This window comes from Podarcis bocagei (genome assembly GCF_964188305.1).
Source record: "Podarcis bocagei genome assembly, chromosome: 16".
In the NCBI taxonomy this organism is placed as follows: Eukaryota; Metazoa; Chordata; class Lepidosauria; order Squamata; family Lacertidae; genus Podarcis; species Podarcis bocagei.
The window spans coordinates 32,440,389-32,452,767 of NC_138142.1; the positions used below are offsets into that span (position 1 = coordinate 32,440,389).

The 12,379-nt window shown below is 46.1% G+C and overlaps 2 long non-coding RNA genes across 6 annotated transcripts; one reads left to right on the forward strand and one right to left on the reverse strand.

Moving 5' to 3' along the window:
• The first annotated feature begins 121 nt into the window (after positions 1-121).
• Positions 122-2,911, forward strand: LOC308575041. Its single transcript, XR_014002686.1, has 3 exons — positions 122-369; positions 631-774; positions 2,613-2,911. It is a non-coding gene; the product is annotated as an uncharacterized lncRNA (long non-coding RNA).
• Positions 2,912-5,132: 2,221 nt separating this feature from the next.
• On the reverse strand, positions 5,133-8,678 carry LOC308575750. Of its 5 annotated transcripts, none has more exons than XR_014002936.1 (3): positions 8,539-8,678; positions 7,937-8,215; positions 5,133-5,472 (listed from the first exon to the last, which is right to left on the reverse strand). It is a non-coding gene; the product is annotated as an uncharacterized lncRNA (long non-coding RNA). The 5 variants fall into 5 exon arrangements; XR_014002937.1 differs by having other exon boundaries at positions 8,386-8,579; XR_014002938.1 differs by having other exon boundaries at positions 8,316-8,579.
• Positions 8,679-12,379: the final 3,701 nt, after the last annotated feature.

Here is a 12,379-nt window from a genome sequence, read left to right on the forward strand (position 1 = left end):
GCGCCTCCTCCGCTAGCGCGCGCGCCCGCGTACGTCCTCCCCGCCCCTCCAGCGACGCGGCTTCTTTTCGCTGACGTTGCGGTTGAGAGAGGCGGGGCTCTGTTGCTATGCGACAAAAGGCGGGCGCTTTCCGGGATCCTTGGCAAACGAGGAGGGAGGGGGGAGTGTAGAGTCGGGATTTTGTCGCTAGGCAACCAAGAGCCGGCGGGGCCTGCATTCCAGAATAAAGGATTTTACCTGGGAGTAAGCTGTAATTGAAACGGGTCGGGCTGGCTGCTGAGTAAATGTGCGTAGGAAGGGCCGTAACGTAAATCAACAAACGGAGGAGGAGGAGGAGGAGAAACGTTGTGACAGGTAGAGATTCGGCTGGTGAGGCTTTTTCTAGCAGCTGCTCGCCAGGGTTTCAGGCAGTGGATGTTTCCAGCCCTATCTGGTAATGCCAGAGACTGAACAAAACAAAACAAAATAAAATAAAAAATCCTTCCAGTAGCACCTTAGAGACCTACTAAGTTATTGGTATGAACTTTTGTGTGCACACGAAAGCTCATACCAATAACTAACTTAGTTGGTCTCTTAAGGTGCTACTGGAAGGAATTATTTTATTTTTAAAAAAATTTGTTTCGACTACAGCAGACCAACCCGGCTACCTACCTGTAAAAAGAGACTGAACCTGAGACCTACATGCAAAGCAGATGTTCTGCCAGTCAACTACAGTCTGTCCCCCAAAATCAAATGAAGTACTGCTAAAACACTACAATTGAGTACTACAAAGAGGTCGTATTCTCCGTTCTTTCTTCTTTAAAAAAAAAAAAAAATTATTGGTTTTTCCGCTTTTATAAAGACAAAACACACACAAAAAAGACACAAGACAAGAACATGTATAAATTCAGAAAATCCTAGTTTCCTAACCCTATTCCCTGACTTCCCCCCACCCCCCCTCGTGCATCCCAATTCCCAAAATTGTGTCAGCAAATTGGTGTTTCTCCTCTTAACCATCTTATTACCTTTTTTTATAAAGAAATATAGATTTTTCCTAAGTTGGACTCAAATTCTCTTCCATCGATTTCTCATTTTGTCTTAGTTAAAAGTCATATTAACTAAACCTAAAAGTCTTGAGTGTTTTTAAGATTCTCTTCTTCCCTCCCTCCCATCCCCGGTTTTTGTCCCTTCCCAATACATATCCAGAATAGCAGTTCTTAGCCTGGGTTCCTCACGTCCGAGGCTTTCAAGTCTCTTTCAGTCCCTCTCCGCCGGTCTTGTTGGTAGTCCTTTGTGTCAGTCATCAAGTCTAGAAAAAGTTCTTTCGCCATCAAACCATATTCTCTTCCCACAAGGACATTGGAAAACAACTGCTGGAAAACTTCCACAAATCCTGCATCTTCAGAGTCAAAGTCAGAATGGAGGCCCCAGTCATATTTCTTTGTTTTAAGTTCCTGTATTCCATAAACTCCCGGGACCTCCTCCTTCATCTTCTGCGTCTTTCGCAGACTTGTGGTAGATGTAATCCAAAAGTCTCCTTGCTTGTATTCCACAGATGTCGGCTTTTGGTTGTTGCTTCCCAGCCTTACTTTCTCTTTTTCTTGTTTAGTCTCTTCCACCTCTTTAGATATCATTTCCCATTCAGCTGTGGATTCTTTCTCATTCAGGTCCTCAATACATACAGCAGAGCTGCCTGTTCCAGAAGTCAAGGTCACAAGTTGTTTATTCATAGCCAAGCTCTGCTCTTGTAAGATTCCCACCAATTGAAACATCCTTTCGATTTCCACTAGTAACTTTCCATCCACAGCCATTGTAGCCATTGTAGTTTCACAGAATTCCCCCTAGGGGGAATCTGGTTACTTATTAGTCTTTTCTCCAACAATCCTTTAACTTATTTTTATTACTTTGTTTCCAACAATCTTGGTTCAATTGTAGCTCTTAGTCCAGAGGGATCTTAAATAGCAATTTTTCCACTCTAAACTGCCCGTTAGACAGCTTTGACAGCTGTCAAACTCCGCAGCTCTTACACAGGCACAGAAACAGGACGCTCCCGGGCCCGGGAGGGGGGGTTGTTTAAAGCAAAAAGAAGGCTTCCCAGTCTCCACTCTCCAGCTCAAAATTTCTTTTAGCTAAATCTTGGAAGTTAGTGTCCTTTAATAACTCACCCCTCCAAGGGTAGGCTCTCCAGCTTAGCACTTTGTCGTTGCTTAGATCGTCTGCAAGGGGGGGGTGCGGACTTCCTTTTAGCACCCCCCCCCCGGTCGTCTCCAATTCAGGGTAATGTTTTTAAGATCCAATTCCGTCTTACTCACGGGTTATTCTTTTCAGTCCAAATTTCAAGGAAGGAAGTCAGCGCTCTCCGGTCATGGCTCGCGGCTTCGCTCCGCCGAGGTAGCGATCGACTCTCAGTGCCACGCCGCCCTCCGTATCCTCTCCGCAGCCTTTAAAAAGGCTCTTCGTGGATCGGGGGGGAGCTTAAGGCACCCGCCGAGTCTTCAGTCTGCAGGCTTCCGCGCCTGCGGTTTTTAAGGGTCCCCGCGTCGCCGGCGCGGCAAAGACCCGTCCTTGGTTGAGCCGATTCCCTCCGCAGCTCGGAGGGAATCCGCCATTTCCGAATCGCGCCAACCCGGAAGTCCGTATTCTCCGTTCTTTTCTTGTGCATTGTTTAGTAAAGTTTAATGGAAGATAAGGCTGTCAATGGCTAGTAGTCACAATGGCTATGCTCTTCCCCCACTGTCAGGGGCAGTAAGGCTTTTGAATTTCAGTTGCTGAAAACCGCAGCAGCTCTTGTGCTAAGGTCCTGCTTGCAGGTTTCCCACCGCCATCTAGTTGTTCACAGTGAACAGGCTGCTGGACTATATAAGTCATTGGCCTCATCCAGCGCACTCTTCCTGTGTTCTTATGTCGGTAGTCAAATGAAATGTTACTATGATATGCTCCAGCATCTGTTTCCTTTCTTTACCCTTTGTTTTTTCCCCACCCCACTAGCAATATTTCAGCAATAAGCTCCTTGGGGGCAGAGTATTTGTGTTACCAGTTAAAGTGCACAGTAAACCACAAAATAATTTGAGTTTGGAACCTACAGATTGGGCAGGCCAGATGCAACACTGTTGGCAGTCTTCCAACTAACCCACCCACCCTCTGTTGTGGCTGCCAGATGGCACTTGGAAAGAAAAAAAAAACTTTTCTTTTTCTGAATATCCTAAACAAGCAGGTATGAATGTAGCAAGCTCTGCATGAATGTAGCAACTAAAAACCTACTTCCACACAAGCCAAGTACGTACAGAGATAGCGAACAGAGGTCTAACTTAGAGGAAGAGGAGCTAAAATAAATCTTAACAAATTGTCATTTTAAATAGTCTAGTCATCAGCAACACCCCTATCAATGAAAACAAGTGGACCTTGGCCACTGAAGAAAAAATACACATAAACTAAGAATCTTCAAAGGAAAGGAAGACCCTGAATATTTCTGTTCTGTCTGCTGGGACTTTATTTCTCTATCATGTGCAGGGTGGGGTGGCATCAACGGTTGGCACGCCTGGGGGCACGCTCAAAGACCCTGCCAGACCTCCTCACCCTCTGCACCATTGTGGGCTGCTTGGTCACCTGCCTCTTCTTGCATTTTAAGGGTGTTGCAGGGCCCAAAGAACAGGGTGTCTAACCACCACCTACTCATGTACCTCTTGGTCTGGCCCAGAGAGGAGAAAATGGCATTGAGTGATGAGGAGCTGCTGCCCCTGCCTGCTTCCTCATTGGCATGCTGTGTCAAGCAATGGTGAGGCAAAGGAGTTGCAATGACAGTGGACCAAGGGTGGATAATACCTTTCAGCCTGTTTATGTACGCTACAACAGCAGCAAGAATACTTATTGCAAAGTATTAGAAGACACAAGACTTACCCACTCTGGAAGAATGGCAGATGAAAATGATGGACTACATGGAATTGGCGGAAATGACTGGCAGAATCCGAGACCAGGGAGAAGAGTCGGTGGAAGAAGATTGGAAGAAATTTAAAGACTATTTACAGAAATATTGCAAAATTAATGAATGTTAGAATGATGTTTGATTGAAGTTAAGTGGTTTCTAGCTGTAATGGTATAAAAGAACATGGAAAAATTGGATTTTTAATAGGTAAAAATTTAATGCCACAATATATTAAGATTAAAGATCAGGATAATAAGGAGGGAAAGGAATTGCTGAACTAATAAATTGAACTGGAATACAAAAAAGGGAGGTATGAGGAGCTCCAGGAAACAAGTAAATGAAAGATAAGTGACGAAAAGATGGAATTATTTTTAACTGTTTTTTATTTTTTATTTTTTATTTTTCATTATGTAATACTGTGAAAACTTTAATAAATTTTTATATAAAAAAAAGATAATACCTTTCAGCCTGAGGGCGGCATTTAATTATGGGCAACCTTCCAAGGGCCATATTTCAGTGGCAGGTGGGCCCAGAGGTAAAATGGATGGAGAAACAAATGTAAACTATACCTACCAACATGAGTTTGACCAAACTGCAGGAGGCAGTGGAAGACAGGAGTGCCTGGCGTGCTCTGGTCCAGGGGGTCACGAAGAGTCGGACACGACTAAATGACTAAACAACAACAACATAGTAGGCTAGTCTCTATGCACAATCACATATCCCTCCCTCTCCTCCATCAGGGCTAGCAAGAGGCACGGCCAGATTTGGACACATTCTAACCTGGCAAAGGCACCTAGAGCCAGTGAAGGAAGTGGCCTGGGGAGGGTTCTGAGACCAGGTAGAGAGGCCTGGAGGGTACAATTGGCCCCCAGGCCTGGTGTTTCCTCATCTCTAGCTCAGTGAGGCTTACAGAAGGTATCTCTACTCCCTCAAACCTGCAGCTGACCCCGATGTAGGAAATTTTAACTTTTTCTCTGGCCCATCCATCAAAACATCTTATGGGAAGGGGTGTGAGGAATAAAAAGACAGGCTTTTACTTGCTGCATGGGATATTGCACTGTGTTCATGGGTCAAAAGTCCAAGCCTTTCCCACATAATTATTTATGATCACCAAAAAAACTGTTTGAATTCCTCACTTCCCATTACTACTCCTCTCCTTTCTCTTCCTGACCATTATCAAAATGGGTATCTGCTATCTCGGGCAGCCAAGAATTTCACAGAAAGCCATGCGTGATAGTTAAAGTTTATTCCCCTTAGCTGTAAGACTGCCTGTATTTTGCAGCAATGCTGCCATAGCCTGCTCTGTATTCTCTGTCCACATTCTCTCTCTCCTCAGTGAGTTCCCCCAAATTTCTCAGAGGTATCGGGTTCTTGATCGCCGTTCAGATGACTGGGCCCAGCCACTTCTGCGCTCATGCTCTTCAAGGAATCTCGCTTTGTGCTGAAGAGAGAAACACGTCTCCAGATCACGTGGATCTTTGTGCTTTCAGTCCGATTGCCCAGATCTTCGGTAGATGTCTTCTTCCCAGTTGCCCACCTTTCCCTTAAGCTATGTCTTCTCTTTTTTTTCACTGCAAACAAAAATTATAAGATCATGTCAATGGGGGGGGGGGCAACAAAACCAGGGCAGCTTTAGCCTTTTGGTCTCCATAACCCTCTAAAGGGCCCTGTGCCAACACATGGCATAATTGGGCACCAGAGACCAATGCCACAATCACCAATTTTACTGGGTGGCATTGGCTGCCGCTGAAACTCTTGCTGTTTTGGGATAGCTTGCATGCTGCTGTGGCAGTGTGTTGAGAAGAAAAGCCCTGCTGGCTCAAGGCAAAGGCCCATCTAGTCCTCTATTCAGAGGAGCAATCTAGGTGCCTATACAAAACCCGCAAGCAGGCCCTGTGTGTGTTGGAAGAGGTCTGGTGCAATTAAGATGGATGCACTGGCAAGTTCAGGCATGGAGGCTCCAAGTTCCATTTTCCAGCCATTGGGTTGTAATGGTGGCCATAGCTGGAGCAGACCTATTTAAATGAATAGATGTGATGAACTTCTATCCATTAATGTGTCTACTCTCAGTATAACTTGGTTAGATACAACTTGCTGGTCCATGGCATGCAATGAAATTTTTTGTAGGGGAACAGTTAGGGCCAGAGGCACCAGCTTGCAAGGGTGATGGGGGGGGGGGGGAGATGCACGTGTGAGCATCTTAAGCAGGTCAGAAACTTACTGGGCTTTGGGAAGGAGGTGCCAGGCCTCTGACAGATTATTGCTGCCTCCGGGAGGGCTTTGGGAAGGTGGCTGGAGGGCTCTTGGACCCCGTCATTCTAATTTACCAGGAACATTTAGGGGACTAACCTAGTCCCCCTAGTCCACTGACTGCAAGCCACTGTTGCTGGTCACAATCCTGTCCTCTGAAGCAACTGAAAAGAGGTCTGCTTCATCTTCTGTGTAGCAGGCCTTCTGATATTTGAAGACCAATATCATGTCTACTTAAATATTTGCTTCTTCAGGGTGAACATACCCTGCTCCTCTTCCTTGTCCCCCACAACAGTTTCTCATAGGACATGCTTTCCAGATCCTTCACCATCCCAGTTGCCCTCTTCTGAACATGCTGCAGTTTATCATCATGCTTCTTAAAATGTGGTGCTCAGAACTACTCCACATATATTCCGACCAGCAGAGAATAGAGTGGAGCTATTACTCACTATCTGGTCAGAATGCTTCTGTTTAAATAATCTCTCCCTCTTACCTGCCCCAGCCAGTGTGGCCAATGGGATGATGGGAGTTGTAGGATAGCAGCATCTGGAAGGTTCCCCACCCCTGTTCTGCAGGGCTATCAAGGTTTGGGATTATTTGCAGTTACCGGTAGCTAATCTAGCATCAGTCTACATTGTTGTAAAGCAATCCTATGCATGTTCATCCAGAGGTTGTCCCATTTTGTTTAATTGGGTTTATTTGCAGATGCATGTGCAGAGGTTTGCAGCCTTAAAAAAATATATCTATAACAGTTTCTCCTACATTGGTAAGAAGCTGAAAAGGTTATTTATATTAGGTTCTTATTTCACTATTTACTGATTAGTTTTTAAGGTTGTAAATTAGATTATCATGATCTTGTTTAGAAGCATATTCTCCTCAGGGTGGCCAGAGGCACAATGACAGGGCTTACTAATTGTGCTGAAGAAGGAATTTAAGCAAGTGTAATGTATAAGGCAGCTTCTGGTTTAAATTAAATCTACAAGGAAAAAAATGTATGAATATAAAAGCGCCCTGAAAAATCTGCAATGTGAAATGATGGTTTCCTACAGTGTGAACAACCACAGTGAGCATTTGGGTTTGTGACCCTGTTTTCCTCTTTTATACACATATGATTAAGAAAACCTTGGTTTGCTGAGTGATGGTTTTAAAACTTGCTAGGATTTGAGATTTCAGCTTGATCCTGGCTTGTTCTTACTAACCAGAGTCTGGACCTTGATCACACAACTGTGTTTTATTTAAAAGTGAAAGCATCACATCTCTGCGATGATGTGAAATAAATAATAATAATTTATGATTATTTATACCCCATCCATCCAGCTGGGTTTCTCTAGCCACACTGGGTGGCTCCCAGCAGAATTAATGATAAATAATAATAATAATAATAATAATAATAATAATAATAATAATAATAATAATAATAATAATAATGGGGGAGCATGCTAACAGCTGGTTTATTGCAGTTGGAAACTGCATTTACTCATTCAGCTTTATAACAGGAATGGAAAATATTCGCCTAACTCCTGTCAAGTTCCTCCCATCGGAATCCTCCCTCCTGTTGCCTGGGCCGATTTCTCCACAAGCTCCTCCCACTTGCATGCGCGAGCTCCGCCCCCTTCCCGAGGCCCCACCCTCTTCGAACCTCTCTCGCCCCTTAGGTTCCATCCGAGGGCCTGCCTGCCCACGTGCGCAGGGCGCTGGGGATTCCCCGAATTTTCCCAGCTCCGGTGAGGGGAAACCCCTCCACGGGATTCCCTCCTGCGATCGGGGATGCGGAGGAGGCGTCACCTTTTTCCGAGGCTGGAGCAGTCGTTTGGGACACGGGTGGTTCTGCTACTGAGTTTGTGTCTATCGCTTCGGAGGAAAGCACTTCATTGGATTCCACACAGCCCATCGCCCGCCGCGCGGCGCCTGGACGGGGCCCGGCCCGGCCCGCCAAAGGGGCCTGCCGCCGCCGCAGCCTTATTCCCTAGGCGGCTTTTGTGAGGTCACGCTTTCGCCTCGGCTCCAACTTTGGCGGAGGAAAGTTGCCTCGCCGCACTCTGCCCACCATCATCCACCGTCTTCCTTAAAAAAAGAAAAAAAGATTGTTCATTTATATTATATCACTTGCATTTGTTATAAAATATATCGCCTTCCGATTCCGGATCCCAACTCCCTTCGTTACCAAGGTGGCTGCGATCCTAGCACGTTTCCCTAGGAGGGAGTAAATCCCATACAGACTGAATGAGACTTACTTCTGGTTTTATGTACTGATTTAAGCAATTTAGTATACTGCTTAACTACGGTAGTCTCTAAGTTTACAAATATAAGGTACAAAATATAAAAATACGATTGTGCTGCCAGGGGCATTAAAGCCGCATTTCCCCCTCAAAAGCAAATCCCATTGCCTTGAGAAGGTAAGAGCAGCCTGGCTGCTGCATCAGGCCAAAGGATCAGGCTATCTTGTCCCAACACCCTCTTCTCACAATGGCCAAACAGATGACACAATGGGCAGCCCCCAAGCAGGGCATGGGTGCAACAGCAAGTCTCCCTGCTTGTGATTCCCAGCATATTGCCTCCAAGAGAGGAGGGAGAGAATACGTGGACATCCTTTTTTCTCCTCCATAATTCCTCTCCAAGCCCCTGTAAATGGTGAGAGTTTTGTAATAGGGATAGTTTGCAGAATGACACCGAAAGCTTCCCAAACTGCATCCAAAAATGCAGATAGAGTAGTTGTGGGATATAAGAGATGTTGGGTGGAGAAATCAGCCAAGGCAGTTCTGCAGATTGCAGCATTAAATAATAATAGAATGATTATTACTACATATCCCACCAGTCCTCTGAGGAGCTCAAGATCACATACAGGTAATTTATTTGTTTGTTTGTACATACCCTGCCCATCTGGCTGGGTTTTCTCAGCTACTCTGGGCGGCTTACAACCAAATTAAAAACAATACAGCGTCAGACATTAAAAACTTCCCTAAACAGGGCTGCCTTCAGTTGTCTTTTAAAATTCAAATAGTTCTTTATTGCCTTGACATCTGCTGGGAGGGCATTCCACAGGGCAGGCGCCACTACCAAGAAGGCCCTCTGCCTGGTTCTCTGTAACCTCACTTCTCGCAGCGAGGGCACTGCCAGAAGGCCCTTGGTGCTGGACCTCAGTACATGCTTCCCCCACAACAGCCCTGTGAGATAGATTAAGCCAGGTGAGGGGAACCTTTGCCCTTCTAGTTGATGAACTACAACTCCCATCAGCCTTAGCTAGCATAGCCAATGGCGTAGTTCAGCAACACCGGGATGACTAAATGTTCCCCATGCCCAGATTAGGCTGAGAGACAGCAGCATGGTGACCAAATTGGGATGTGAGCTCCAGTCTCCCAAGTCCTAGTCCAGCACTCTTGAACCACACACCGCACCACATACAATATATAGTATGAAAGCTGTGTTAGTCTGTTAGTCTGTTATGATTAAAAACCCAGTTGGTACAGTGGTAAGAGCGTTGGACCAGGACCAGGAAGTAGCAGGGTTCAAATCCCGACTCGGCCATGAAACTCAATGAGTTGGGCCACTCATTCTCATCTTAACCTAACTCACAGGGTTGTTTTGGAGATTAAATGAAAAGGGGAGAAAAGGTTGGAGAAAACGGTGGGATATAAATGTAAGAACTAAAGAGAAATGTTTTGAGTAGAACCTTAAGTCTAACTTTTAATAAGCTTTTTTATGGGAATATGAATAAAAACTGATAAAAGTGTCTTTTGTGGTGGGGGGCATTCAAGGGCTTTCTTTATAGTAAAGGTAAAGGTAAAGGGACCGCTGACCATTAAGTCCAGTTGTGGCAGACTCTGGGGTTGCGGCGCTCATCTTGCTCTATAGGCCGAGGGAGCCAGTCTGCAGTCTGCAGACAGCTTCCAGGTCATGTGGCCAGCATGACAAAGCCGCTTCTGGCTTTGACCCACAGCACCACCCGCGTCCCTGTTTCTTTGTAGTAATAGCACATAAAAAAAGATGTGGAATAATATGAGCAGCTCTTGCTGGATCATATTAAAGGTATGTTTGATGAAGCAGGCTCTAGCCCTTGAAATATGAGGCCATGACATTTGTTAGCCTTTAACGTGCCACAGCACTCTAACTACAACAGACCAATGTGGGGTGGAAGGCAGGGAAACCTATCTTCTGGTGGAGCCACAGCCAATGGTGAACCAGCCAGACTGGTGACTGGGAACGGCCGCCGAGACCATATAACACCGGTCTTGAAAGACCTACATTGGCTCCCAGTATGTTTCCGAGCACAATTCAAAGTGTTGGTGCTGACCTTTAAAGTCCAAAACGGCCTCGGTCCAGTATATCTGAAGGAGCGTCTCCACCCCCATTGTTCAGCCCGGAAACTGAAGTCCAGCACTGAGGGCCTTCTGGTGATTCCCTCACCGCGAGAAGTGAGGTTGCAGGGGACCAGGCAGAGGGCCTTCTCGGTGGTTGCATCCGCCCTATGGAACGCCCTCCCACCAGATGTCAAAGAGAACAACAACTACCAGACTTTTAGAAGACATCTGAAGGCAGCCCTGTTTAGGGAAGCTTTTAATGTTTGATGTATCATAGTATTTTAATATTCTTTTGGAAGCCGCCCAGAGTGGCTGGGGAAACCCAGCCAGATGGGCGGGGTATAAATAATTAATAATAATAATAATAATAATAACAACAACAACAACAAACTCACCCCAACTGGCAGTAAAAAAGTAATTAGGCATCTGGTCCCTGACTGAAGGCAGATCTCCACAGTGGCTTCCCCTCAGGAATTAGTGATATCCAGCTCACTCTTACTGCTCAGACCCAGTAAAATCACTGGCCTTACTAACAAGTCCATTGACTTCAACTGGTCTCTTCACAGTGGAGCTAAGGGGTTGTATTCAGTTATTTCTGACAGTGGACAACCCAGAGGCTTCTGGGAAGCTCATGAAGGATATAACCATGGGTAGGCAAACTAAGGGATGCGGGTGGCGCTGTGGGTAAAACCTCAGCGCCTAGGACTTGCCGATCGTATGGTTGGCGGTTTGAATCCCCGCGGCGGGGTGAGCTCCCGTCATTCGGTCCCAGCTCCTGCCCACCTAGCAGTTCGAAAGCACTCTTAAGTGCAAGTAGATAAATAGGTACCGCTTTATAGCGGGAAGGTAAACGGCGTTTCCGTGTGCTGCTCTGATGCCAGTTTGCCAGAGCAGCTTTGTCACGCTGGCCATGTGACCCGGAAGTGTCTCCGGACAGCGCTGGCCCCCGGCCTCTTAAGCGAGATGGGCGCGCAACCCCAGAGTCGGTCATGACTGGCCCGTACGGGCAGGGGTACCTTTACCTTTAGGCAAACTAAGGCCCGGGGGCTGGGTCCAGCCCAATTGCCTTCTAAATCCGGCCTACGGACAGTCCGAGAATCAGCGTGTTTTTACATGAGTAGAATGTGTGCTTTTATTTAAAATGCATCTCTGGGCTATTTGTGGGGCATAGGAATTCGTTCATTCCCCCCCCCCCCAATATATTCCAGCCCCCCACAAGGTCTGAGGGACAGTGGACTGGCCCTCTGCTGAAAAACTTTGCTGAGCCCTGGATATAACCTTCCTCTGCTAATACCCCTTTCCTGCATTTCAGAGGTTGACTACTGCTGGAAATGGAGTCTCCACTTTTGTTAGTGGGATTACTAGAGCTGACCTGCATGGATTTGCCCAATGGTATTGTAAGCCGGTAGTCGTGAGCCCCATGGCCACAGCAAAATTCCATAAATTACCATGTTGTATGAAAGAGTTTCATGGATGACCCTGAGTTTCTATAATTATTTTTCTAACCCTACTACAGTGGTACCTCGGGTTAAGAACTTAATTCGTTCTGGAGGTGCGTACTTAACCTGAAACTGTTCTTAACCTTAGGTACCACTTTAGCTAATGGGACCTCCCGCTGCTGCCGCGCCACTGCCGCACGATTTCCGTTCTCATCCTGAAGCAAAGTTCTTAACCTGAACCACTATTTCTGGGTTAGTGGAGTGTGTAACCTGAAGCATCTGTAACCCGAGGTACCACTGTACAGTGCAGTGGTACCTCAAGTTACATACGCTTCAGGTTACAGACTCCGCTAACCCAGAAATACTACCTAAAGTGGTGCTTCAGGTTAAGAACAGTTTCAGGTTAAGAACAGACCTCCGGAACGAATGAAGTACTTAACCCGAGATACCACTGCATTATTTTAAAGCCCTATCATACCCATCTCTTTTTC